This window comes from Microcaecilia unicolor, chromosome 7 (genome assembly GCF_901765095.1).
Source record: "Microcaecilia unicolor chromosome 7, aMicUni1.1, whole genome shotgun sequence".
NCBI lineage: Eukaryota > Metazoa > Chordata > Amphibia > Gymnophiona > Siphonopidae > Microcaecilia > Microcaecilia unicolor.
The window spans coordinates 92,398,829-92,424,833 of NC_044037.1; the positions used below are offsets into that span (position 1 = coordinate 92,398,829).

General features: G+C 42.8%; 1 long non-coding RNA gene across 1 annotated transcript in view; it reads left to right on the plus strand.

Moving 5' to 3' along the window:
* Positions 1 to 11,484: 11,484 nt before the first annotated feature.
* The window catches only part of LOC115474283, a 30,766-nt gene continuing 16,245 nt past the window's right edge, over positions 11,485 to 26,005 (plus strand). Inside the window, exons 1-2 of the long non-coding RNA XR_003942833.1 lie at positions 11,485 to 11,526; positions 20,672 to 20,780. This is a non-coding gene — a long non-coding RNA (uncharacterized LOC115474283). The remainder of the gene's footprint in view (positions 11,527 to 20,671; positions 20,781 to 26,005) is intronic.

A 26,005-nucleotide genomic window follows, 5' to 3' on the forward strand; every position in this document is an offset into this window, starting at 1 on the left:
ATGCTGCCAGTACTTTTTTTTTTTTTAGAAAGACGCCAGTACTCAGATACAGGGCTGTCCTATGGAAGAGAATAGACCTCAGGACAACTGCCCAGGGCTGAATACTTTGGATAACACTGTGTGCCTGTGATAGCTCCTGCTGACGTGATGCGTCTGTTTACTCTTTCCAAAAATACTAGGATTAGGGGGCATATAATGAAGCTACAAAGTAGTAGTAAATTTAAAGTAATAGTAAATTTAAAACGAATCAGAGAAAAATTTTCTTCACTCAACGCAGTGGCGTACCGAGGGCGGGGCGGTGGGGGCGATCCGCCCCGGGTGCACACTGCTGGAGGGGTGCAGAGAGCAGCTGTGCGGCTGTCGGCTCTTCTGGTTCCCTGCTCCCTCTGCCCCGGAACAGGTTACTTCCTGTTCTGGGGCAAAGGGAGCAGGGAACCAGCAGAACTGACAACCGCACGGCTGCTCCCAGCAGGTAAGAATGCACTGGGGAGGGCTTGGGTGATATGCCAGGGGGTGTCATGTTGCACCCACGGGGGATGCCACTGCACCCTGGTGGGGGGGGGGGGGTGCGCAGCGGCGAACCGCCCCGGGTTGCAGCCGACCAAGGATCGCCACTGACTCAACGTGTAATTAAACTCTGGTAATGATACCGGAGACTTAAAGTTTGACAAGTGGAACCCTGGAAGCGTGAAAGGCTCAAGATTATTAAAACATGGCTTGCAACTTCCAGTGATATTAAGATAATTCACCACTAGCAGATAGTGTGCACTACTGGAGGCTGGAGACGGTCTATGATTATACAAGGTCACAATTGTACAAGCTTGAAATCAGCATGACACAAAATGCCTATGTGACAGTATGAGACGCCTTCTATAAACAATGTATTTCTGTTGAAGTAAATCGCTTTGCTTCTCAAGCGTTGTGTATTTCTAGAATAAGCAGCGTAAAATGTATTGTACTGTTTTGGGATCTTGCCAGGTAGTTGTAACATGGATTGGCCACTGTTGGAAACAGGATGCTGGATTTGATGGACCTTTGGTCTGTCCCAGTATGGCAATACTTATGTACTTATGGCACAACTGCAGTAAATACAGACCTCAGTCACAGTTTTCCCCCCCCCCCCCCCCCCCATCTTCCCTTCTACCAGTAAGGGCCATAAGGAAGCAGCTGTCTTAACTGTTTTGCTGCTGTCACGGTACCAGTTGGAGACACACACACTAGTGCCTTCCTCTCTCTCCCATCGCTAGTTACCCTGCTTTTTTCTCCCTCCTTATCTTTCCCACCCCTCATTATGGTGCATCTGCCACTCTCTACTTGAGACACCTCCCCAAGCCTTCACTCCATCCTTTACTCCCCTAACAATTTTTGAGTTTTGTGTGCAATTCTGCTCACCGAATCTAAAAAACAATATTTATTTGTTTATTTATTTTATTTGTTTGTTGCATTTGTATCCCACATTTTCCCACCTATTTGCAGACTCAATGTGGCTTACATTATGCCGTAATGGCGATCGCCATTTCCGGAATGAGAAATACAAAGTGGTATTGCATTAAAGTTAATAAGTGACAGAGTAGATTAAGCAGTCAGGTATAGAGAATTCATATTCGGAATGAGAAATAAAGTGGTATTGCGTTAAAGTTCCTTCATGACAAAGTAACTGAGGTAGTCAAGTATAGAGAGTTTGGTTTTGTCCAGTTCTGGTATGGGTTTCATTGTCTGGTATTTAGGATGGATCATTGTATTGAACTGGTTGGTTTTTAGTGATTTTCGGAAGTTAGTTAGGTCGTGCATTGTTTTTATGGCGTTTGGTAGTGCATTCCATAGTTGTGTGCTTATGTAGGAGAAGCTGGATGCATATGTTAATTTATATTTTAGTCCTTTGCAGCTGGGGTAGTGGAGATTCAGGAATGTGCGTGCTGATCTTTTTGTGTTCCTGGTTGGTAAGTCTATGAGGTCTGACATGTAGACCGGGGCCTCGCCGTGAATGATTTTATGAACCAGAGTGCAAATTTTGAACGTTCTTTAAGTGGGAGCCTGTATAGTTTTTCTCTTAGGGGTTTGGCACTTTTGTATTTCGTTTTTCCAAATATGAGTCTGGCTGCTGTGTTTTGGACAGTTTGGAGTTTCTTAATGATTTGTTCTTTGCATCCAGCATAGATTGCATTGCAGTAATCTAGGTGGCTTAGCACCATTGATTGTACCAGGCTGCAGAATATTTTCCTTGGGAAGAAAGGTTTTACTCTTTTGAGTTTCCACATTGAATGGAACATTTTCTTTGTTGTATTTTTCGCATGGCTTTCTAGTGTGAGATTTCGGTCAATTGTGACTCTGAGAATTTTCAGGCTATCTGAAACAGGAAGGGTATAGTTTGAGGTGTTCATAGTGGCGGGTTTGTTCATGTTATATTGTGATGAAAGGATGAGACATTGTGTTTTTTCTGCGTTGAGTTTTAATTGAAATGCATCCGCCCATGAATTCATGATTTGGAGGCTGTTTGATTTCATCTGTGATTTCTGTTGGATCATGTTTGAATGGGATATAGATCATGACATCATCTGTGTAGATGTAGGGATTAAGGCCTTGGTTGGATAGCGATTTGGCTAGAGGTGTCATCATTAGGTTGAAAGGGTCGGTGAAAGCGGTGATCCTTGGGGTACTCCACATTCTGTTTTCCATGGTGATGATGTATTCAAATTTGATATCACTTGGTATGTTCTTGTGGTTAGGAAGCCTTTGATCCAACTAAGTATGTTTCCTCCAATCCCAAAGTGTTCTAGGATGTTTAATAGTATTTTATGGCTTACCATGTCAAATGCGCTGGGCATGTCGAATTGTAGAAGTACACTGTTGCCAGTTGCAATTGCTTGTTTGAATTTGGTTAGGAGAGTGATTAGTACTTTTTCCATGCTGTGGTTGGATTGAAATCCTGATTGTGATTCTTGTAATATTGAGAATTTGTTTAAGTAGTCAGTAAGCTGCTTGGTTACCATACTTTCCATTAGTTTGACTGCCAGAGGGATAGACACTACCGGGCGGTAGTTGGTTAAATCATTTGCTTTTTTTCTTTGAATCTTTAGGTATTGGGGTGAGTAGTATGTTTCCTTTATCCTTAGGGAAGAGTCCATGTTGTAACATGTAGTTTAGGTGCGTCGTGAGGTCTATTAAGAAGCGTTGAGGGGCGGATTTTATTAGGTTGCTGGGACATATGTCCAGTTTGCAGTGGGATTTGGCAAACCTGTTGATCGCTTGGGTGATGGTTTCATCAGTAAGTAGAGCGAAGTTTGTCCAGATTCGGTCTGCTGGATATTCATCGGGGATTGGGTCCAGACAGTCAATGAATTTTTCGTGGTCGGTGGTGTTGTGGTAACGTGAGTCGTAGCTTTACAATTTTCTTGTTTAAATATTTAGCAAGGTTGTCTCCTGATGGGGTGTCTGTGTTGGTTGTGGTAACTGGTGTGGTATCTAGTAGTTTGTTCACGAGTTGGAAAAGTTTATGCGTGTCTTTGTAGTCTGGCCCTATTTTGGTTTTGTAGTATGACCTTTTGGTTTGTCTTATTGCATATTTGTATTTTCCTTGCATTTCTTTCCATGCGTTAAGTGTGTATTCATCTTTTATTTTATTCCATGCTCGTTCAAGCCTCCTAATTTGTGTTTTTAGTTTTTTCAGTTCTTCGTTAAACCATGGTATCAAGTTGTGTCTTTGTGAGGTTCTTGTTTGTAGTGGTGCTATGTTGTCTAATGTGCTTCTACATCTGTTGTCCCAATCTAGGATATAGTGTTTTCAGTCTGTTTGTGCTTTCATTCGTTCTTATAGATCTGTTGCCAGAATGTTACAGGGTCAAGTTGGCCTCTCCTGGTGTAGGTTGTGCATTCTTGGTTGTGGTATGAGCCTTTTTTTCACCATTGTAGGGATAGGTTTACTTTGTGGTGGTCTGACCATGGTATGTTTGTCCATTTTGTATCTGTTAGTATTAGGTTTAAGTCTGAGGACAGTTTGTGTGTGATGTGGTCGAGTGTGTGTCCTTTGACATGGGTTGCTTGCATATTTGGCCAGTTGAGGTCCCATAGTTGGAGGAAATCCTTGTATTCACGTGCATTGGTTGAGTTAGGGTCTTCCAGGTGTAGATTTATGTCCCCTATTATAAGTAGATTGGAGCTAGATACACATGTATTCGATATGAAATCCATGAGATGTGGTTGGCATTCATGCCAGTTACCTGGTGGTCTATAAAACAAAAATACTCTGGGGAATATACAGTCCAGTTTCTTGGTATAAATGACTATTCAAATATGCAGAAACCCCACAACAGTATGCTAGAACACTACATAGTAAAAAATACAAATAGAAAATGAAAAATGAAAATAATGTGCAGTATTAAATTATTATTGTGCTCAGTTTGCCGCGCATGTAACTATAAGTGTTCATGAGAACGTGAAGTATCATGAACACTTATAGTATAGACACAAATATGAGCACAAGCAATATGAAGTAGAAGAAAAAGAAAAAAAAGATATAAGTTCACCAGCGCATGAGTGTTTCAGCCTCATCCATTGGGAGATCCATCCATAGTTGATTATATGAATCCAACCTACATAAGCTAAGTACTATTTTGTATTCTACTGATAGGAAGATAGAGAGGGTTGTGCTGTGATGTAGACACTCAATGGCATGATATAAGCCATTTTATGGCTGGTTACATGCGCGGCAAACTGAGCACAATAATAATTTAATACTGCACATTATTTTCATTTTCTATTTGTATTTTTTACAATGTAGTGTTCTAGCATACTGTTGTGGGGTTTCTGCATATTTGAAAGGTCTATAAAACAAGACAACGTTTAGGTGGTCGAACAAGGTTGTATGGTGGATTCTAACTGAGGCGATTTCAAGTTGGGGTGTTATGGACTCATCTGTTGTTACGGTGAAGTGGGATCTATGGATTAATGCTATGCCTCCTCCTCTTTTTTTCTTTCCTTGTCCAGTGAGTGATTTTGTAGCCTGAGGGGCATAGATCTAAAATGATGGGGTCCTTATGATCGTGGATTCAGGTTTTACTGATGAGTAGTAGGTCAAGGTTGTCTGTCATGATTCATGATCCAGTCTGTTATTATTGTTGTTTTGTTGACTACTGATCTGGCGTTTATGTATCCCACTTGAATTGTTTTGTGGGGGTCAGTTAGGTTCGAAGTTGTGTTGATTTTTGTTAGTTGTCTATTCTCTTGTTGTGTCCTTTCTTTCCTTTGTATTGATTTTGTCCGCGTATGGTAATTCTTACATTGTTTTGGTTGTTGTTGTTTTGGTGAGATGTATTGTATCTGGGTAGTCTGTTGAGCTTGCATATTGTGGGTATGTTGTTTGTATCTGTGAGAGGGGTGGTTAGTGTGTGGTGAATTAGGGATAAGGAGTAAATTATTAGGAGCAGTTTGGCGGTGTTCATTTTGGTGTTAGTTCGCTTTGGGCTGTTAGATAATCAGATATGATGGTTGCGTTGTTGGTCTTTGTTCATAGAATGTTGTCTATGCGGTCTGGAGTGGCTTTATTGCTCTATGGTAACGGTGAGCGGGTTGATAACTTAAAATGACTGGTTTACTCACAGTTAGATGTGCGGCCCTACGGCTATGTCAGTGGTCGGGGGTAGTGGTCTCCGGAGCGATGGTTGTGGTCCAGGATGAGCCACCGCATACAGCTGAAGCAGGTAGGGGTAGCCTAGGGTGTTCAGAAGTGATGCTCCAGGCGCAGAGAGTTCGTAATTCTGGGTTCTGGGGTAACTTAGGAGGTTTGATAGACTGGAGTAGAAGTGAGCCTGTCTAGTCCACTGTAAGCAGGAAGCTGTTTGATTAATCTCTGTTTCCACTGCCACGCACAGCCGTCATTGACGTTCACTCAAGCACAGCAAATAAACCTGTGAGCTGGCGATCATCTATCTATCTATCGATTGATCTATATATCAAAGTTCTTTAGTCTGAAAAAGAGATGGTTGAGGGAAGATATGGTAGAGGTCTATAAATCTATATCTATCTATCTATCTATATTATATATTTAGATATAGATATAGATAGATATATATATACAGTACATTTTCCCTAACGAAAAAGGTGCCGGTACTCAAATGCCAGATCACCCTTCAGGGGTGGGGTGATCACTGAGGGACCCATCCCACAATAGCCAGGCCCCCTGCAACCAGTCACAGAATCTATGACAAGGCAGAATGTGTGTGTAGAGCCTGAGATCTTTCATTAAAACTTGGGGACCATGGGTCAGTTTTAGCAGACAATGGAAAAGGTGCCGGTACTCAGTACCCCCAAGTACCCCCTCAAAAAAAGCCATATATATATATATATATTGGAATTACAAAAGGTACAGAGAAGAGTGACCAAATGATAAAGGGACTGGAATGACGTCTGTGTGAGGAAACACCACAGAGATCATGGTTCTTTAGTCTGAGAAAGAGATGGTTGAGGGGAGATATGGTAGAGGTCTATAAAACGACGAATGGAGTGGAATGGACAAGTGTAAGCCAGCTGTTTACTAGGGGACACTCTATGCAGTTACTAAGTAGCACATTTAATACATCTGAAAGAAATTGTTTCATTCAGTGCATAAGCTAAGCAAGGAGCTTGTTGCTAAAGAATGTGATAAAAGCAATTAACATAAATGGGTTTCAAAAAGGTTGGACAAATTCCTGGAGGAAAAGTCTATAAACTGCTATTAGGGTAGATATTTATTTTGCTCACACTTTTGTTTTTCAGTGGGTTACATTGGGTATTTCTCTGTCCCTGGAGGGCTGACAATCTAATTTTATAGCTGAAGCAACGGAAGGTTAAGTGACTTGCCCAAGATCACAAGAAGCAGTAGTGGATTTGAAGTAGGCACCTCTGGATGTCAAGACTGGTGCTCTAACCACAAAGCCACTCCTCCATTGAACATTGCAGCCATCTAATGATGACACCTAGATCCTTTTCCTGGTTGGTGACACCTAATATGGAACCTTGCATCATTTAGCTATAGTTTGGATTCCTCTTTCCCACATGCATCACTTTGCATTTGCTCACATTAAATGTCATCTGCCATTTGGATGCCCAATCTAGTAAGGTCCTCTTGCAATTTTTCACGATCCTTTTACGATCTAATAACTTTGAATAACTTTATGTCATCAGCAAATTTAGAGCCTCTTTCATAAAGCCGTTCCAACGATTCCCGTGTGGTAAATGAGAGGATGCCCATTCAATTTCTAATACATATTCCCATCTCTAGATCATTTTATGTTAAAAAGCAGTGGTCCTGGCACAGATCCCTGGGGAACCCCACTATTTACCCTTCTCCATTGAGAATCCTGACCAATTAACCCTATTCTTTGTTTTCTATCTTTTAACCAGTTTTTAATCCACAATAGGACATTACCTCCTATCCCATGACTTTCTAATATCCTCAGAAGCCTTTCATGAGGTACTTTGTCAAACACCTGTTGAAAATCCAGATGCACAATATCGACTGGCTCACCTTTATCCACATGCTTATTCACCCCTCCAAGGAAATGTAGTAGATTGGTGAGGCAAGATTTCCATTGACTAAGTCCGTGTTGGCTTTGTCTCATTAATCCATGTTTATGTTATATGCTCTATAATTTTGTTCTTTATAATAGTCTGTACCATTTTTCCCAGCACCCATCAGGCTCACCAATTTATAATTTCCCGGAACACCTCTGGAAACCTTTTTTAAAAATGGCGTTACATTGGTCACCCTCCAATCTTCCTGTACCATGCTTGATTTTAAAGATAAATTACATATTCCTAACAATAGCTCTGCAAGTCAAGTTCTTTTTATCTATTCTATCAGTACTCCGATAGGAGCATTGTGAAAATGGATCATGGGGGGGGGGGGGGGGTCTGGGGTGAAATGGAGAAAACAACATGAATATGTTGGGGGGAGGGTTGTAGAAAGGCCTCACATAGATATTTTTACCATGGGTCCCACACCCACAGGTCATCCCAGGATCTGGTCCTCATGTCTCTTTCACGTACCCAGAAAGCAGCAGTCCTCCTCTAATTAATTTTTAGCTTTCCCTCTCTACCAGCCAGAATAGAATAGCACCCCAACAAATTTTTCATTCCACCATCTTAAAGCAGTCTCCATCGCAAACAAGAACATTTTCTGCTTTAGCTCCCTTATATGAGCTGGGTGGGTGTTCTTGAGCTCAATGAGCAGTAAAAAACTGAATGTCACCGAGGGTTTAAGCCTCAGCAGTGGGTGATAAAGCTCACAAACTATGCACACATGGTAATTCAAACATCTTTCTAGTGACTTTTCTGTAACTTACTGTGAAAGTACTCTGAGATAACCAGCTATAAAAATATGCTCTGCAAATTAAAGCAGTTTGCAAGCTGCCTAATGAGCAGAAGCAGAGGCCAAAAAGATCCAATTGCTGCAAATATTACATGATTCATTTTTTAAAATAACTGCTAAACACAAACAAACCGATTATTTATTTAATCAGAATGTGACGAACCCCCATTTAAAATATAAAATAACATAAGACCTGCCAATAGCAGGGCAGGCCAAAGGTCCAGCAAACCCAGTATCCAGCAGTGGGCAATCCAGGTTACAAATTCCTGGCAGGATCCGAAAACATTGATAGATTTCATGCTGATTATCACCAGGAATAAACAGTGGTTTTTTTCATGTCTAGTTTAATAATGGTTTATGGACTTTTCCTCCAGGAACTTGTCCAAATCTTTTTTTAAACTCATCTCCTTTAACTGCTTTACCACATCCTTTGGCAATGAATTCCAGAGCTGAATTATAGATTGGTGGAAAAAAATATAATTTCATAGTGTGCCCCTAGTTTTTGTAATTTTTGAAAGAGTAAACAATTGATTGCATCTACTGTTCCACTTCACTTAGGATTTTATAGACCTCTATCATATCTCCCCTCGGTCATCTCTTCTCTGAGCTGAGGAGCCTTATCCTCGTTAGCTTTTCTTGATATGAGAGCTGTCTCATCCCCTTTGTCATTTTGGTTGCCCTTCTCTGTACCCTTTCTAATTCTGCTACACCTTTTTGGAAATGCAATGACCACATTTGCACAAAATACTTAAACAGTAGCTCTATTAGCTGCCACCACACTTTTCAATGTATTCTCCATGATGACATCTAGATCCTTTTCCTGCGTGGTGACTCCTAATGTGAGACCTTGCATCATGTAGCTGTAGTTTAGCTCGCTATTCCCTACATGCATCAAGTTACACTTGTCTACATTAAATTTAATCTGCCATTTGGATGCCAGATCTCTCAGTCTCTTACTCCCAGAATCTGTATAGGTTGGCCAAAGTTGGGTGTGGATCACAGATCTGCGTGTAAACTAATTGACTAAATAGGTGATAACATCAATTATTGGCATTAACAATTGCTAATTGGCAGTTATTCGTGGATCTACCCTATGCCCTTATCCTATAACCTGTGCCCATAACTTAGAACATAAGAATAGCCATACTGGGTGAGATCAATGGTCTATCTAGCCCAGTATCCTGCTTCCAACAGTGGCCAATCCAGGTCACAAGTACCTGGCAGAAACCCAGTTAGTAGCACCATTCTGTGCTACCAATCCTAGAGCAAGCAGTGGCTTCCCCCATGTCCTTCTTAATAACAGACTATGGACTTTTCCTCCAGAAACTTGTCCAAACCTTTTTTAAACCACTATACGCTAACCACTGTTACCACATCCTCCGGCAATGAGTTCCAGATCTTAAGTATTCTTTGAATGAAAAAATATTTCCTCCTATTTGTTTTAAAAGTATTTTGATGTAATTTCATTAAGTCAATCATGACTTACTTCTTGCCACACTGTCCTTATTTGGGTTCCAGGGCTCTGTCCTCTCCTGGTTCTCCTCCTATCTCTCCCACCGCACCTTCAAAGTTCACTCTCATGGATCTTCCTCCACCCCCATCCCCTTATCTGTTGGTGTTCCCCAGGGATCTGTCCTTGGACCCCTTCTCTTCTCAATCTACACCTCTTCCCTGGGCTCCCTGATCTCATCTCATGGTTTCCAGTATCATCTCTATGCTGATGACACCCAACTGTATCTCTCCACACCAGACATCACCGCGGAGACCCAGGCAAAGGTATTGGCCTGCTTATCTGACATTGCTGCCTGGATGTCCAACTGCCACCTGAAACTGAACATGTCCAAGACCGAGCTTATCGTCTTTCCACCAAAACCCACTTCTCCTCTTCCTCCACTTTCTATCTCAGTTGATAACAACCTCATCCTCCCCGTCTCATCTGCCTGCAACCTCGGAGTCATCTTTGACTCCTTTCTCTCCTTCTCTGCGCATATCCAGCAGATAGCCAAGACCTGTCGCTTCTTCCTCTTTAACATCAGCAAAATTCGCCCTTTCCTCTCTGAACACACCACCCGAACTCTCGTCCACGCTCTCATTACCTGTCGCCTGGACTACTGCAACTTACTCCTCACCGGCCTCCCACTTAGCCATCTATCCCCCCTTCAATCTGTTCAGAACTCTGCTGCACGTCTCTTATTCCGCCAGAACCGATATACTCATATCACCTCTCTCCTCAAGTCACTTCACTGGCTTCCGATCAGATACCGCATTCAATTCAAGCTTCTCCTACTTACCTACAAATGCACTCAGTCTGCTGCCCCTCACTATCTTTCTACCCTCATCTCCCCTTACGTTCCCGCCCGTAACCTCCGTTCACAGGATAAATCCCTCCTCTCAGTACCCTTCTCCACCACCGCCAACTCCAGGCTCCGCTCATTCTGCCTCGCCTCACCCTATGCTTGGAACAACCTTCCTGAGCCCTTACGCCAAGCCCCCTCCCTGCCCGTCTTCAAGTCTTTGCTTAAAGCCCACCTCTTCAATGCTGCGTTTGGCACCTAACCCTTACCGTTCAGTGAATCCAGACTGCTCCAATTTGACTGCCCCTATCGGACCGACCGTTCACTTGTCTATTAGATTGTAAGCTCTTTGAGCAGGGACTGTCTCTCTTTGTTAAATTGTACAGCGCTGCGTAACCCTAGTAGCGCTCTAGAAATGTTAAGTAGTAGTAGTGTCCCCTAGTCTGTATTTTTTTGAAAGAGTGAAAAATTTTACCTGTTCTACTGCACTCAGGATTTTGTAGACCTCAATCACACACCCCCTCAGCTGTCTTTTTTCCAAGCTGATGAGGCCTAACTTCTTTAGCCTTTCCTTATATGGGAGGAGATCCAACCCCTTTATCATTTTGGTCACTTTTCTTTGAACCTTTTCTAATTCTGCTATATCTTTTTTAAAATATGGCAACCAGAATTGAATGCAATACTCAAGGTGTGGCCACACCATGGAGCAATACAGAGGCTTTATAATATTCTTGTTATTATTTTGCATCCTTTTCCTAATAATTCATGCATCCTGTTTGCTTTTTTGGCTGCGGCTGCACACTGGGCAGAAAATTTCAGCGTATTGTCTACAATGACACCTAGATCTTTTTCTTGATTGCTGACTCCTAAGGTGGACCCTAGCATCAGGTAACTATGATTTGGATTATTCTTCCCAATGTTCATCATTTTGCATTTGTCCACATTAAACTTCTTCTGCCCTAGTGGGCTGACAATCTAAGTTTTTGTACCTCAGATAATCTAAAGTTACCCTTGTACACTGTGCAATGAGGCTGGAGGGGAAGGGTAGGGAGTAGGAGGAATTTTATGGTTAAAATGTATGTTAACATGACTGTTGTTAAAATGTTTGTTAACATGATAGCTATTTGTTTTCGAACCTCAGTTACATGACAGATGTTAGTGATATATTTAAATTCTAATGCATGGATGTGGGAGTTTTACTTCAGTGTTGGCAGTTTTGATTTAAATTATAACTAAAAAAAATTAGCGCTATTGAGAAACAATGCATGTTAATAGCACTAGAAAATCTGCAGTCACTGATTCATATCCCTAATTTGTGTGTTTGCCTTTGTTCTCTCTTAGTGCCAGTGGAGTAGGAAGGGGGGGCGGTCCGCCCCAGGTGCATGCCGCTGGGGGGGTGTCGGCTCCACTGGTTCTCTGCTTCCTCTGCCCTGGAACAGGTTACTTCCTGTTCCGGGGCAGAGAGAGCAGGGAACCAGCGGAGCCGACGCAGCTCCCAGCAACGTGCACTCGGGGCGGATCAGCGTTCCTGCCCGCCCCCCACTTTCATATGGCAGTAAGAATGTGCCCCAGGGGGGGTGCGCGCCAAGGGGGTGTGTGCCGTGTTGCACCCGGGGGGGTGCACAGCGGCGACCCGCCCCAGGTGTCAGCCGCCCTCACTACAGCACTGCTTAGTGCAACACTTTTACAAGGTTTCTTGTCTTAATCTAAGCTCTGTAGTAAAGACTCTTGGTTACTAACTCTAGTTACAGATTTTCTGATCCTTCAAAAGTCATAGCTTTGATAATACCCTGCTACTAAAGAAATAGATAGGAAAGTGACAAGAGAGGGAGAGAAGGAAGAATGAAAGAAGCAGAGAAGAATTGTGGGCTAGAGAGAAGAGAATAGCACGTAGGAGGGAAGGAAGAGGGCACAAATGAGTGGCAGTGGAGGTTAGAGGACAAAATAAAAGTAGCACTGGGAGGGAAGAAAGAGATACAGAGGGAGACCACAAGAAAGTGGTATCATGGGAAATGAGGAAAGGCAAAGGGATGGGAAGCCACAAGAAGGGAGGGGAAATAAACTACATGGAAGGAGGTGAGGGGCACAGAAGGACTATGGGAAAGGAGTGAGGGGGAGAATGATTAAGAAGCATGAGAATGAAAAGGAAAACAGAGAAGAGGCAGGGATAATGACAGTGGTGTGCTGGAGCCGGCTCGCTCCGGCTCGCAAGAGCCGCTTGTTAAATTTTGACAGCTCTTGCGAGCCGGTTGTTCTTCGGTGCGGGCTGGCTCCATTACCCGAGGTAAGCATGGCAGGAAGGCGCCATCACAAGCCATGCTTAACTCCCCTCCTGCTCCCAAACATGTCCAGCGATTGTCCTTCGCCCCCACCCTCCCCTCCCGCTCCCATCCATCTTTTTTTATTACCTCCGTTGAAGCGCTGCGTTATTTAAAGCCCTGCTGCCCGTCTCTAGCCTTCCCTGTTTGCTTCTGATGAGCTCGTGCCCTTAGTCCCGCCTTCTGATGGAGCACAAGAAGGGAGGGGTGAGAATTGGGGGTATATAAGGGAGACGGATGGATTAAGGAAAGGGGAGAGCTGATCATGGACAGAGTAAGAGAGAGATGGCTGAGTGAGAGTGAGAGATCATAGAGGAAGAGATAAGATGACATAATGGTGGAACATGATGTGGATAGAGGGATGAAAGGTAATAGGAGTTCATTTTTGGATCATTTTCAGACTTTTAACTCATTTTCAGACTTTTTTAATGCATGCAAATCAACTTGACTCACAAAGGGGCCATTTTACTAAGCTGTGATAGGGCCTACGCATGTGCAGCGAGTGCCAAAACAAGACTACCACCAGGCTAGCATGCCCCTGGTGGTAATTTCGGATTTGGCATGTGCTCATTCCGGTGGTAGAAATTATTTTTATTTTTTATTTTTTTAAATCTTTATTTATAATTTTAATTATAGTTCACAAGGATAACCTTGTTATAGCAATACAGGTAAAGAAATACTTAGATTAAGAATTTGTAACATTCTCATTCAAATAAAAATTATTTACATTTCTGTCATAAAGAGGAAAAATAAGAAAATTATAATGAGTACAATTACAAATAAATATTTAACCTTTCTTAGACCCCAGTAATTACATGGGGGGAAAAGAGTTAGAGAAGTTATACAGGCTTTAATCAAATCAAATTAAACTAGTCCTAAAAGGCACACATGTTTAAATGCAGTAAAGGCTGTCGGTTCCAGAATTAACTTATTTCACTGTTTTAACTTCTAGAAACACTTTAAGCTGTTCCGGTGAAAAGAAATTGTATTTTGTTTGACCCAGTTTCACTACACACTTGCATGGGTATGCTAGAAAAAAAGTAGCTCCAATTTCTATAGTTTTTTGTTTCAATGCAAGAAATTGTTTTCTTTTTTGTTGTCATTTTTGTTACGTCAGGATAGATCCAAACCTTAATACCGTGGAATTGAGCTTTTATATTTTTAAAGTATAACCTTAAAATAGTATTGTAATCTTGTTCAAATACCATTGCAAAAATTATTTTTTATTTTCTACTGTGCACGGTGTTTCCGGCAGTAATCTGCAGTTGGTATTGTGATAAGTATGAGGCGGTCCTATCCGGGGTAGGCCACTAGAGGGCGCTAGTAGGCGAATAGGTGGAGGTCGCTAGAACCGGGGAGAGCCCTGGGATGTCCACAGGTGTAGGAGGTTATGGGCTGGGTCCTGTGTAGCTAATTAACCACTTTATACCCCACCTGAGTTGTGAAAGGAAGAGAAGTGAGCTGGCAGCAGAAGGAGAGATCCCCCTGGAAGATACGGGCTAACCCTATGGACTTGTGGTGGACTGTGTGTCCAAAGGAGAGAAGCAGGCTGAAAATCCTGGGGTAAGAAGTCCCTAAAGCATTAGTGTTGGACTGTGTGTCCTCAGTACTTATAGGAACTGTGTGTCCAAAGAAGGAAGGACTGTGTGTCCAAAGAAGGGGGGACTGTGTGTCCCAGTACTGAGAGAAGCAGGCTGCAAAGCCTGGGGTTGGGAGTCCCCAAAGTATTGAAGCTAGTACTGAGCCCATGTATCTGTGTGGGGCGGCTCAGTGTGAAGACCTATGAAAGCATAAAGTATTAAGCTAGAAGAAGTATGCCCAGGGGCTGGAATAAAGAGTTGCCTGAGAAATATGCAGTTGGTGAGACCTGTTTAATTTACTTAGTGGGAACCAGGTCACCCTGAGCGAGAAGGGGTAGCACACTAATTTGCATATGATCTGCATATTGAGAACCAGGTCACCCTGAGTGAGAAGAGGGGGATATCACAGTATGCACCGAATGGTTACTGCGTGTGTAGATCAATGGGTGGCGGTAAGGGCTCAGGCCATAAATAGGTGCACACTAGTTTTGATTTTAGCGCACATCCATTTCCCAGCCATTTTTCCCAGACACAGAAAAAAATGATCCAGCGTGCCAAAAACACACGCTCACACTACCACAGGCCACTTTTTACTGCAGCTTAGTAAAAGGATCCCGAAGTGTTATGCAATCATATCCTGCTTTATCTTTCCTCTTATAATTCCATACACACTGACGCATACCCTTCACTCACTCAACAACTATTGTCTGCACATTCTCTCTGTGTTTGGTGTTCATCTAGAGTCCATGTGCTACTCTGTCCTGTTTTGCCTGTCTCCTTTTCTCTGAAACTCCCTTCTGGGACTCAAGTGGCTAGAATTTTCTTTCCTGAAATTTAAAGCTGCACTTAAAACCCACCTATTCTCCAAATCCTTTGACACATGACTGAGAAATGTCTGACTGACACTGCTGTTAGATTAAGCTTTTCCTCTTCTTTTCTACTTTCCCTTTATGCAGATACAAATCAAGGTAAGGTATACACAAAAAGTAGCACATATGAGTTTATCTTGTTGGGCAGACTGGATGGACCGTGCAGGTCTTTTTCTGCCGTCATCTACTATGTTATCTGACTATACTTATACTATCCTGTCAAATTTTTGAAGTTCCTTTCCATCTCTAAATTATTCCATTGTTAATTGCTTTGCCATCACCCAAAGAAAGGTGGCCAATGTACCATAAACCAACCATATACTATATGTATATAAAGCTGATTCAGCACTCTCTTTGTGTAACTGAAATTTTCTGAAGCAAAACCAGAAACTCAATGCACATAAGAAACTTAAGAATAGCCCATACTGGTCTATCTAGCCCAGTATCCTGCTTCCAACAGTGGCCAAGCCAGATCACAAGTACCTGGCAGAATAGTAGCAACATTCCATGCTACCAATCCCAGGACAAGCAATGGCTTTGCTCATGTTTATCTCAATAGCAGACTATGGACATTTCCTCCAGGAACTTGTCCAAACCTTTTTTAAACCCAGATATGCTACCCATTCTTACCACATCCTCTGGCAATGAGTTCCAGAGCTTAGCTGTTCTTTGACTGAAAAAATATTTCTTCCTATTTGTTTTAAAAGTATTTCCACGTAATTTTATTAAGTGTCCCCTGGTGTTTGTACTTTTTGAAAGAGTGAAAAATCAATTCACTTTTACCCATTCTACACTACTCAGGATTTTGTAGACCTCGATCATATCCCTCCTCAGCCATCTCTTTTCCAAGCGGAAGAGCCCTAACCTCTTTAGCCTTTCCTCATACGGGAAGAGTTCCATCCCCTTTATCATTTTGGTTGCTCTTCTTTGAACCTTTTCTAATTCTGCTGTATCTTTTTTGAGATACAGTGACCCAAACTGAATGCAGAACTCAAGGTGAGGTCGCACCATGGAGCAATACAGAGGTATTATAATATTCTTTGTCTTATTCACCATCCCTTTCCTAACAATTCCTAGCATCCTGTTTGCTTTTTTGGCCACTGCTGAACACTGAGCAGAAGATTTAAGCATATTGTCTACAATGACACCTAGATCCTTTTCTTGGGTGTTGTCTCTTAAGGTGGACCCTAGCATCAGGTAACTATGATTCGGATTATTCTTCCCAGTGTGCATCACTTTGTATTTGTCCACATTAAATTTTGTCTGTCATTTGGTTGCTCAGTCTTCCAATTTCCTAAGGTCTTCTTGCAAATTTTCACAGTTCACATGTGTTTTGACAACTCTGAATAGTTTTGTGCCTGCTGCAAATTTAATCACCTCACTTTTCATTCCAATTTCTACATCATTTATAAATATGGTAAATAGCTGCTCCTAATGTGTAAAAAGTGGGAGTACGACCAAGGATACCAGAAACTGGAAGATGTTCTTAAATAAAAAAACTTTATTGAAGGTTTGAAGACTCGACACAACGTCGTGTTTCGGCCGTCAGGCCTGCATCAGGAGTCTGCTGTGCAGAGTGCTGCAGAGCAATGATGATGGAAATCCTCTGAAGATTTTACAGCAGTCTCTTGCACGGAGAATTGCTAAATAGTAATGAGGTTGGTTCTTCAAAAATGACATGGTAGTCTTACAGTTGTATCTGCAGGTGCCTGCCTCTTCAGCTCAGCTTTAGGTAGGGTTCTACCTAAAGCTGAGCTGAAGAGGCAGGCACCTGCAGATACAACTGTAAGACTACCACGTCATTTTTGAAGAACCAACCTCATTACTATTTAGCAATTCTCCGTGCAAGAGACTGCTGTAAAATCTTCAGAGGATTTCCATCATCATTGCTCTGCAGCACTCTGCACAGCAGACTCTTGATGCAGGCCTGACGGCCGAAACACGACGTTGTGTTGAGTCTTCAAACCTTCAATAAAGTTTTTTATTTAAGAACATCTTCCAGTTTCTGGTATCCTTGGTCGTACTCCCACTTTTTACACATTATTGTTTTTACCGTGGGGTGCTTGAGTTTTCCGCTTGCTGGCGGATCTTCTCTCAAATAGCTGCTCCTGCCAGCTTAAATCGCTTTGCATTATCGGCCTCACACTGTTGCATTTAGGCACCAGTTTGTAGAATAGCATGTAGCTAGTATATTAGCATTTATACACATATGTGCACACATCAGCTCATATTCTGATCATTAATGCACATTTCTGGCACCTAACGATAGGTGTGCTGTTATAGAATTACCCCTCTATTCACCCTAATCCAACAACTTGCCTCCCAGACCCAGTTTACTGGTTCCTCAGAAGTCTGTGAGGAACATCAATCATACTGCTCTTGCCTTTCCAGTGATAGTTCAAGGCAGGGGCGTAGCCACGGGCGGGCCTGGACGGTCCCAGGCCCAGCCACTTTCCCTCCAGGCCCACCCACCCAACATCCCCTCGCATGTCCTCAGTGGCGGACCGCCCCAGATGCAGCTCATGAGGGGTACTGCCATGGACGTCTTCCTCCCATGGACGTATTCATCTCCCCCCCCCCCCCCCCCCCCCCGACTGGTGCGGTGCTGCATGGGTGTCCTTACCTCCCGACTAGTGCGGTATAATGCTTCCCCGTCTCGCTCCACGTCCGCCCCACTCTACACATCTTTAAACTTCGAGCGAGGCTTCTGGCAGCAGCATCAGCAATGTAAGCGCTGCCTTCGGCCAGCCCTGGAAGCCTTCTCTGGACAGCGTCCCGCCTATGTAGGAAGCTGTACAGAGAGTGCTTCCGGGGCAGGCAGAAGTCAGCATTTATATTGCTGATGCTGCTGCCAGAAGCCTAGAAGTTTAAAGACATGCAGGTCTGCAGGAGCAGAGCGGTCATGGAGTGAGGAGGGGAAGAGCGATACCGCACTAGTCCGGGGGGGAGGTGAGGAGGAAGCGATGTCAGCCAGCCAGACCAAAAGGAAAGGGGGGTGGAGAGAAGAGGATGTGATGGCATTATCTAAGGGGAAGAGGGGTGGAGACTGCAATGCCAGACCTAAGGGGAAAGGGTGGTGGAGAGAGGAAGGAAAGCAATGGCAGGGGAATGGGAAAAGGGGGATGGAGAAAGGAGTGACATTGATGGTAGTCTAGATCTAAGGGAAGCAAGAAGGGGAGGGAAGAGAAAGGTGGGATACATGAGGGAGAGGAGACTGGGAAAAAGCTGGATCAAGGGAGGGGGAGAACAAGATGCAGTATTATGAAGCAGGGGAGAGAGATACTGGCCCTGGGTTTGGAGCATAGGAGCCGACTCTGTGGGTGCTGTGGGTGCTTGAGCACCCCCAATATTGAGAAAATTGCTTGAATGTGTCCAGGGTAAGATTGTTTCCATTAGGTTTAGCACCCCCAATAATTCTGAAAAGTTGGCTCCTATGGTTTGGAGTGCAGGAGAGAGGGAGAAAGAAGGGTGAAGAACATGATGGGGACACAGAGCAAATGCTGAACATGGGGGAATAGGGACAGAGACATAAAGGGGAGGTTATGGATAGGAGAGAGAGGGAATAAGAGGAAATGACAGTGAACATGGAGAGAAAAAAGTCAAATAGACAGGAGATAAGCAGAAGATGGATATGGATGGGGAACAGAGAGTGGAGAGAGAAAGATAGCGAGAAGGGGAGATGCTGGAATGCATCATATAAAAAGGAGAGAGGGAGGCACATGCTGGAAAGAAGTGAAAGAAAAGCCAGGCAGTGGATGGAATGGGCAGAGAAAGCTGGCAGACACCATTTGGAAAAGGGGAGAGGGCAGACAGTGGATGGAAGGGGCAGAGAAAGCAGACAGACACTGGATGAAAGGGAGAGAGAAAGAGAGCAGATGCTGGATGGAAGAGAGAGAGTGAAGAGAAGATGAGGAAAGCAGAAACCAGAGATGACAAAGGTAGAAAAAAAGATTGATTGATTGATTGATTTGCTTTAGAATAAAGTAGTATTGTGGCTGTGGTTTTATATAGAAAATGAAAATAAGGTGATCTTTTTGTTGGACTAATTTTAGTACATTTTTGACTAACTTTCAGAAACCAAAACCTCAATCCTTAGGACAGGACCGTATCAGCAGTATACTGTAATGACCTGAGGAAGGAGGTTTTTGCCTCTGAAAGCTAATTGAAAAATGTATTAGTCCAATAAAATGGTATTATCTTATTTTCTATTTTTTGTTTTATTTCTATTTGTTAATTTGTAAAGTGGTGATTGGTATTTGTCAGTTTTTCAAATTTATGTCTGCTATCTTTATATTTTGCACAGTACTAGGGACATGCATCACAGTTTCTATAGTTTTGCATTGTATGCGGGATCTGGCCTCTTGGGGGTTCAGTTTAATTTTAGTTTGTGGTTACTTATTCTATACTTGGTGAGGATGTATCGGTGTTCTATATTTGTGAAAAAGACATGGCTGTCTGTTGACAGAATCATTTTTACTAATGTCTTGGTTAGTTTTACAATGGGTGTATTGATGTTCTAGTCCTCACTGCAGTGTTTAAGATGCTGCCTTTCCTAGGTACACCCTTGTTGTGTGACTCGTGGACTATTACTATAAGTAATATTTTCATATAGAGGAGGGGGTGTTAAAAAATGATCGGCCCCGGGTGTCAAATACATTAGGTACGCTACTGCATGTCCTCCCCGCCAGCGCTACCTTGGTCCCTGCATTTTTCTTTTCTTCGCCCGTCGCCAGCAGCGCTGCCATTCATTCACACAGGCAGCTCTGCTCCCCTCTGCCATGTCCATCTGGCCCTACGTAAACAGGAAGTGCATCAGAGAGGGCCGGAGGGATGCGGCAAAGGGGAGCGGAACTGCCTGTGTGAATGAATGGCAGTGCTGCCGGCGACGGGTGAAGAAAAGAATGCTGCAGGGATCGAGGGTACTACTACTACTACTACTACTTAACATTTCTAGAGCGCTACTAGGGTTACGCAGCGCTGTACAATTTAACAAAGAGAGACAGTCCCTGCTCAAAGAGCTTACAATCTAATAGACAAGTGAACGGTCGGTCCGATAGGGGCAGTCAAATTGGGGCAGTCTGGATTCACTGAACGGTAAGGGTTAGGTGCCGAACGCAGCATTGAAGAGGTGGGCTTTAAGCAAAGACTTGAAGACGGGCAGGGAGGGGGCTTGGCGTAAGGGTTCAGGAAGGGTTCAGGAAGGATCGAGGGTAGCATGCAGGGTTACAGCCCCGCGCACATTTTTCATTTTGTTTTTTTTTTGCAGGGGTGGTGGAGAGAAAGAGGCAGGGAAAGGCAGAGCAGAGCATGGTGCCCATCCATCCAAGCTGTTGGCCCACCCAAAAATTGCCTTCTGGCTACGCCACTGATTCAAGGTATGTCATATTCAAGTATAGTGGGTGTTTCCCTGCTCCCAGAGAGCTTACAATCTAAGGGAGTCTTTTACTAAGGTGTGCCAGTGATTTTAGCTTGTGCTAAAAATCAGCCAATGCTAAAAGCTGAGATGCCAATGGGTGTCCCAGCGTTTAGCACCAACAGATTTTTAGCGCAAGCTAAAAACACTGGTGCACCTTAGTAAAAGACCTCCCCACCTAAGTTTGTACCTTTGGCAATGAAGAGCTAAGTGACATACTGAAGGCTACACAGAGTACCAATGGGATTTGAACTCTGTTTTCTTTGGCTCACAGCCTGCTGCCATTCTAACCACTAGGCTACTCCCCCATCACCATGGCCATAGTATCATAGAGCTCAGGGGCTATGTTTGTACCTCTATGACTAACCTTTGAAACAGATCCATTAACCTAACCATGTCTGGGATACACATGGACTCTGGACTTCATGTCTAGTTCTTTACTGTATGTCAGCGTGAAGAATAGATGCATTTTTGAATTTTTCACATAGGTGTCCAGTCATAAAATTATCCCAAGTGCATAATTATGTTGTTTGTTATTGTTAGATTTCATTTGTTTGAGTTTCCTTTAAGACTTTGATACTGATGCTTCCTGTTGGGTCTGTCCAAGCATTGGATTTGTTATTTATTTTTAATAGATTTGATGGGGGCACTTTTCTGATGGTTTCCACTGATATATGGGTATAGAAAGAAAAACCCTTTGAAAATTACCTGTTCTCCCCCCCTCCCCCAGTGTAAGGAAAACACATGGAAAGTAATTATACAACAGGTTGTTTAGGTCAAGATGTCAAATAAGTGGCTACAATAAGATTATTTCATAAAGGTACGTAGGTGCTATCCCCTGGATTCTATATATGCTTTGCCTATAGGGTTGAGGAGAATAAGTAACTATAAGAAATTGAGGATATTTTAAAAAGCTGTCCTGTTTCAACAATATTTGATAAGTAAATGAATGGATATGTTCTAGTTTACAAGTTTATATCATCTCTTAGGATGCTCAGTTTTTGTAAATCGCCTTGAACTTTTTGGTAATTGAGGTTAACAAAGGTAGTTTGTAATTGTAATTGTATGGCGCCTAAATGTTTGTGCACTGCCAAGATGCATGTGCAATTTAATTACTTAACAAGCCCTTAACTACCAATAATTGGGTGTTAACATCCAATTATTGATGTTAATTGGCACCTATTACAATTTGTGCACGCATCGGGCTGTGTGCTATTCTATAAAGCTTGGTGCCTAAATCTACTAGCATGTAATTCAAAAGGGGGCATGACCTTGCGCATCAGTGGTTGTCAGGATTGCTGGATGTCAGGATTATGAAACCAGTTTCTGATAACTCCCCCCTCCCTCAGGAAGCTCTGAGGATGGCAAATGGACCAAATGTTGCCCAGCTGCCTGCTAGCCCTTTTGTTTCTCAATTACCCCTAATTAACATACCTTTGTCCTCTCTGGGCATCTGGGAGCAGGGCTCTCTAAGAACAAAGAAAGCCAGACAGGCTCCAAAACTAGTGACCTCATAGAGTAAAACCTGTGAATATGCTCACCTTCTTTGCATCAGGAAATTAAACTGGAGTTTGTAAAGGAAAGAGCTGATAACAAAAGGCTGGGAAGAAAAGAAGTTATTTTGATGGCTCTGCTCTGGCTCACTCTGTTTCGCTTTCTCTGCACACACACATCTTCAGCCACCAGAGCCCCTGGCTCTGGTCCCCCCTTTCTCCTTCAGCCCTACCCCAAAGCATTCTCTCTCTCAGAGCACATGGTTCTGCTTTCTTAGGCTCTTTCTCTTTCTCTGCACACCCACATCTTCAGCCCTACCCCAAGGCTTCTCTCTTTCTCTGCACCCCCCCCCCCCCATAAAGAGTGCATGTCAGATTCTATATAGCATGTCTAGAGATCCGTGCCAAAATCCAGCCATATTCTATAACAATGCACGTAATTTAATTGGCTTAGCAAGCTAATCAGCATTGATAATAGCACTTGACAAGCAATAATGAGCACTAATTGGCAATAATTAGAATTTATGCGCACAGCTCACTAAGTGTATTCTGTAGTGAGCTGTGTCTAAATTCTAATGTGCGCAGTTCAAAAGGGACATGGCTACGGGCAGGAAAATTGGCGTTCCCTGGACGTTCCCAAATTTACGTGCATAGTTAAAGAATATGGCCCAGAGGATTTATACCACATTTTCACTGGTGTAAATGGAGATGCATAGTTTTAGGCTCTGGGATATCAACTAAGCGTATTCTATACAGCATGCCTAAATCTAGGTGCCGCTTATAGATAACACTTAGGCGGAAATGTTTACCACACAGATTTTTTAGGTGCCTTATATAGAATCTGGCTCTTAGTGCCGATATATTTTGTTTGCACATTTTTGAGTGCCATTTATAGAATTTTCCCATGTGTCTTCCTAAAATTTTCCCCACAAAAGCAGATGAAGTCCCCAGTCTCACCTGCCTGCCCTCGGCTCCATCGACAGCCCCCCTCCGTCTGCCACAGGCCCCCTACATTCAAATCAGCAGCACCTCACCTCCGTGTGAAAGCAGCAGGATCACCTCCCTTCGGGCCCTCCCTCACTGTGTCCCGCCCTCGTCTGATGTAACTTCCTGTTTCCACGAGGGCGGGGCACAGTGAGGGAGGGCCCAAAGGGAGGCGATCCTGCCAATTTCACATGGAGGTGAGGAGCTGCCGATTTGAATGCAGGGGGGCCCGGTAATAGATGGAAGGAGGTTGTCAACGGGGCTGGGGGTGGGTGGGTGGAGACCGGGGACTGTGGCGCCGGCAGCCTGAGAGCAGGAGAGGGAGGCGACAGTGGTAGCGATTGAGGGGGCGGCCTTGCCCCGGGCCTGGCTCAATCTCTCGGCAGCCCTGGGAATAAGAGCTTAATACGAGAGCTATTGAATAGTAAGGGGGGGTTCTTAAAGACAATTAAGGAATAGGTAGTGGAAAGGGAGAGTAAGTGCGGACTGCTTGGAAACTCCTATAGGTGCTTAAATCTTGAGGTGTTTTATCTGTGAGTAAGAGGTGAGCAGAGATGAGGCTGTGCAATGCTCCATTATAATGTTTTCTTCTCCTTGTTTCATTTTATGGTACTAAACTTGTGCTGCTAGAGGTTTGGTGCATCTTTTCAGTATTGGAGTTGGGAAGAATTTAAGGTATGATGTTAGTGTACTCTGCATATGGTCTTTAAAAACTCAATAAAAATGTAAAATAAATACAGTAAAATTCAGTTATCCCCTTTAGTAGCTACAGACTCTGCCAGGGAAGGAATTTTCTAAGGAACTCTGCAGAAAGTTTTCCTTCGAAAATCAGTTTCCACAGCTTTGCAAATTATGCAGAGGCGGGACAGAGAGAGGTGGAAAACTTGATAACAGCACTATCTGTCTTTAAAACTGACTACATTTTCTAATTTCTACCTGCATCATCAGGGCATGTCCATTAGATCCCTTTTCACAGAGTTGCCCTACCAGGTCAGACCAAGGGTGGATCTAGCCCAGTATACTTTTTCCAACAATGGCCGATCAAGGTCACAATTACCTGGCAGAATCCCAAAAAGCAGCAAAATTCCATGCTATCTACCCCCAGGGATAAGCAGTGGCTTTCCCTAGATCTACCTTAATAATGGTTTTATGGACTTTTTCTTCAGGAATTTATTCAAACCTTTTTTAAAACCCAGTTCCATAAACTGTTTTTTGCCACTTGTTCCAGCAGTGTGTTTCAGGGTTTAACTAGGCAAATGCAAATTGATTTCACACTTAAATCTATTTTGCAATTTTTGTCTTTATTTACCACAACTACAAACTTACCCCCTGTTTACTAAGTTGTGCTAGCGGCTGCCATGTGCTAATGCCAATACTGGCCATTCACTTTGAGGAGCTCCGGTCATATTTGAATTCCTGATGTCTGTACCATTTCACTGCTATTCCTCCCCCCCCCCCCCCCCCCCCCCAAGAATTGTCCATTAGCTACTCCTCCAGACAAGAGTTACCAAATGAGCTGAGATATTTTGAGCACTTTGAATAATAATATTCTTTTTTGGCTCCCTTGGAAAAAAAACTTCTCTTCTGGCTTTTTAGAGCAGGTCAGTGTTTTTCTCAGGTTTGAAGGACAGTTTGGATTTTTTTGTTAACTCTATGGTAGATTTCAGTTTTTCCCTTTTCTGTCCAGGATGTTTCACATTATCCACAAGGTTTGTGGAAGATGTATGTTTTCTTCTCAGGCTTGTGGGGAATAACAATTTCTCTTCAAACTGCATGAGATATTTCAGCGTCTTCAATAGCTGTGTGGGAGAAGATCATTTCTCTGAATGAAAGACACTTCAGTTCCTCCTCTGGTTGTTTAGTGTATAACTTTGTTTCCTCTATCTGGAAGGGATGCATTTTTTGCAATCAGTTTCAATCTCTTATTTTAAATTTCCATATGTGTTCCCTACTTTTTACGTTTATGTGTGTTGGTATTGTTCAGTGATATTTGAAAGAAGAGAGGACTTCACTCAGACTGTATCACTGATACTGACGGCAATGTTATAACACATATTATTTTTGTCTGCTAATTATCCATATGTTCATCCATATTTTCCAAGATGTCCTTTCATTTTGTATCAAATTTATTTTAGTATGTTTATAATTTTAATTTTAATGTTATTTGATTACTATTTTAAGTTTATATGTATGTTGTTTAATTTAAAATTTTATAAGTTTGTCTGTATATATTTTTATATTGTTTTTCACAGTAGGCATTAGGCTGAAATATGGCTAGTGTTGGGTCCTTCATTAAAGTTTGGATATCGACCCATTCTTGGAAACCTACTGTGGTTCATTAGAACCTATTCAGCTTTTTCCTTCTCTTGCTTTGGTTTCTTATCACAGTGGTCGTTGTCAGATTGCTTTCTCTTGATTTCCCTGTATGTTGGATTGGATTCCTTCTGAGGATTGTCACTCGTGTTGGACATCTTGCTGTCCACTGTAGTATTTACAGTTCTGTGGTTGTTATTATCAGAAGTAGGCTCTCTTAAAAGTTTTCCAGTTATCAAGAGCTTTTCTCGTTTTTCTATTAGCTCTTTAAGTTTTGAAAGAACTAAGGGGAGACTTGGTAGAGATTTTTTCTGCGTTCCAGTCGTATTGGAATTCCTGATGTCTGTCAGAGTGTGTATCGTTTCATTGCTATTTTGCCCCCCAGAATTGCTCATCT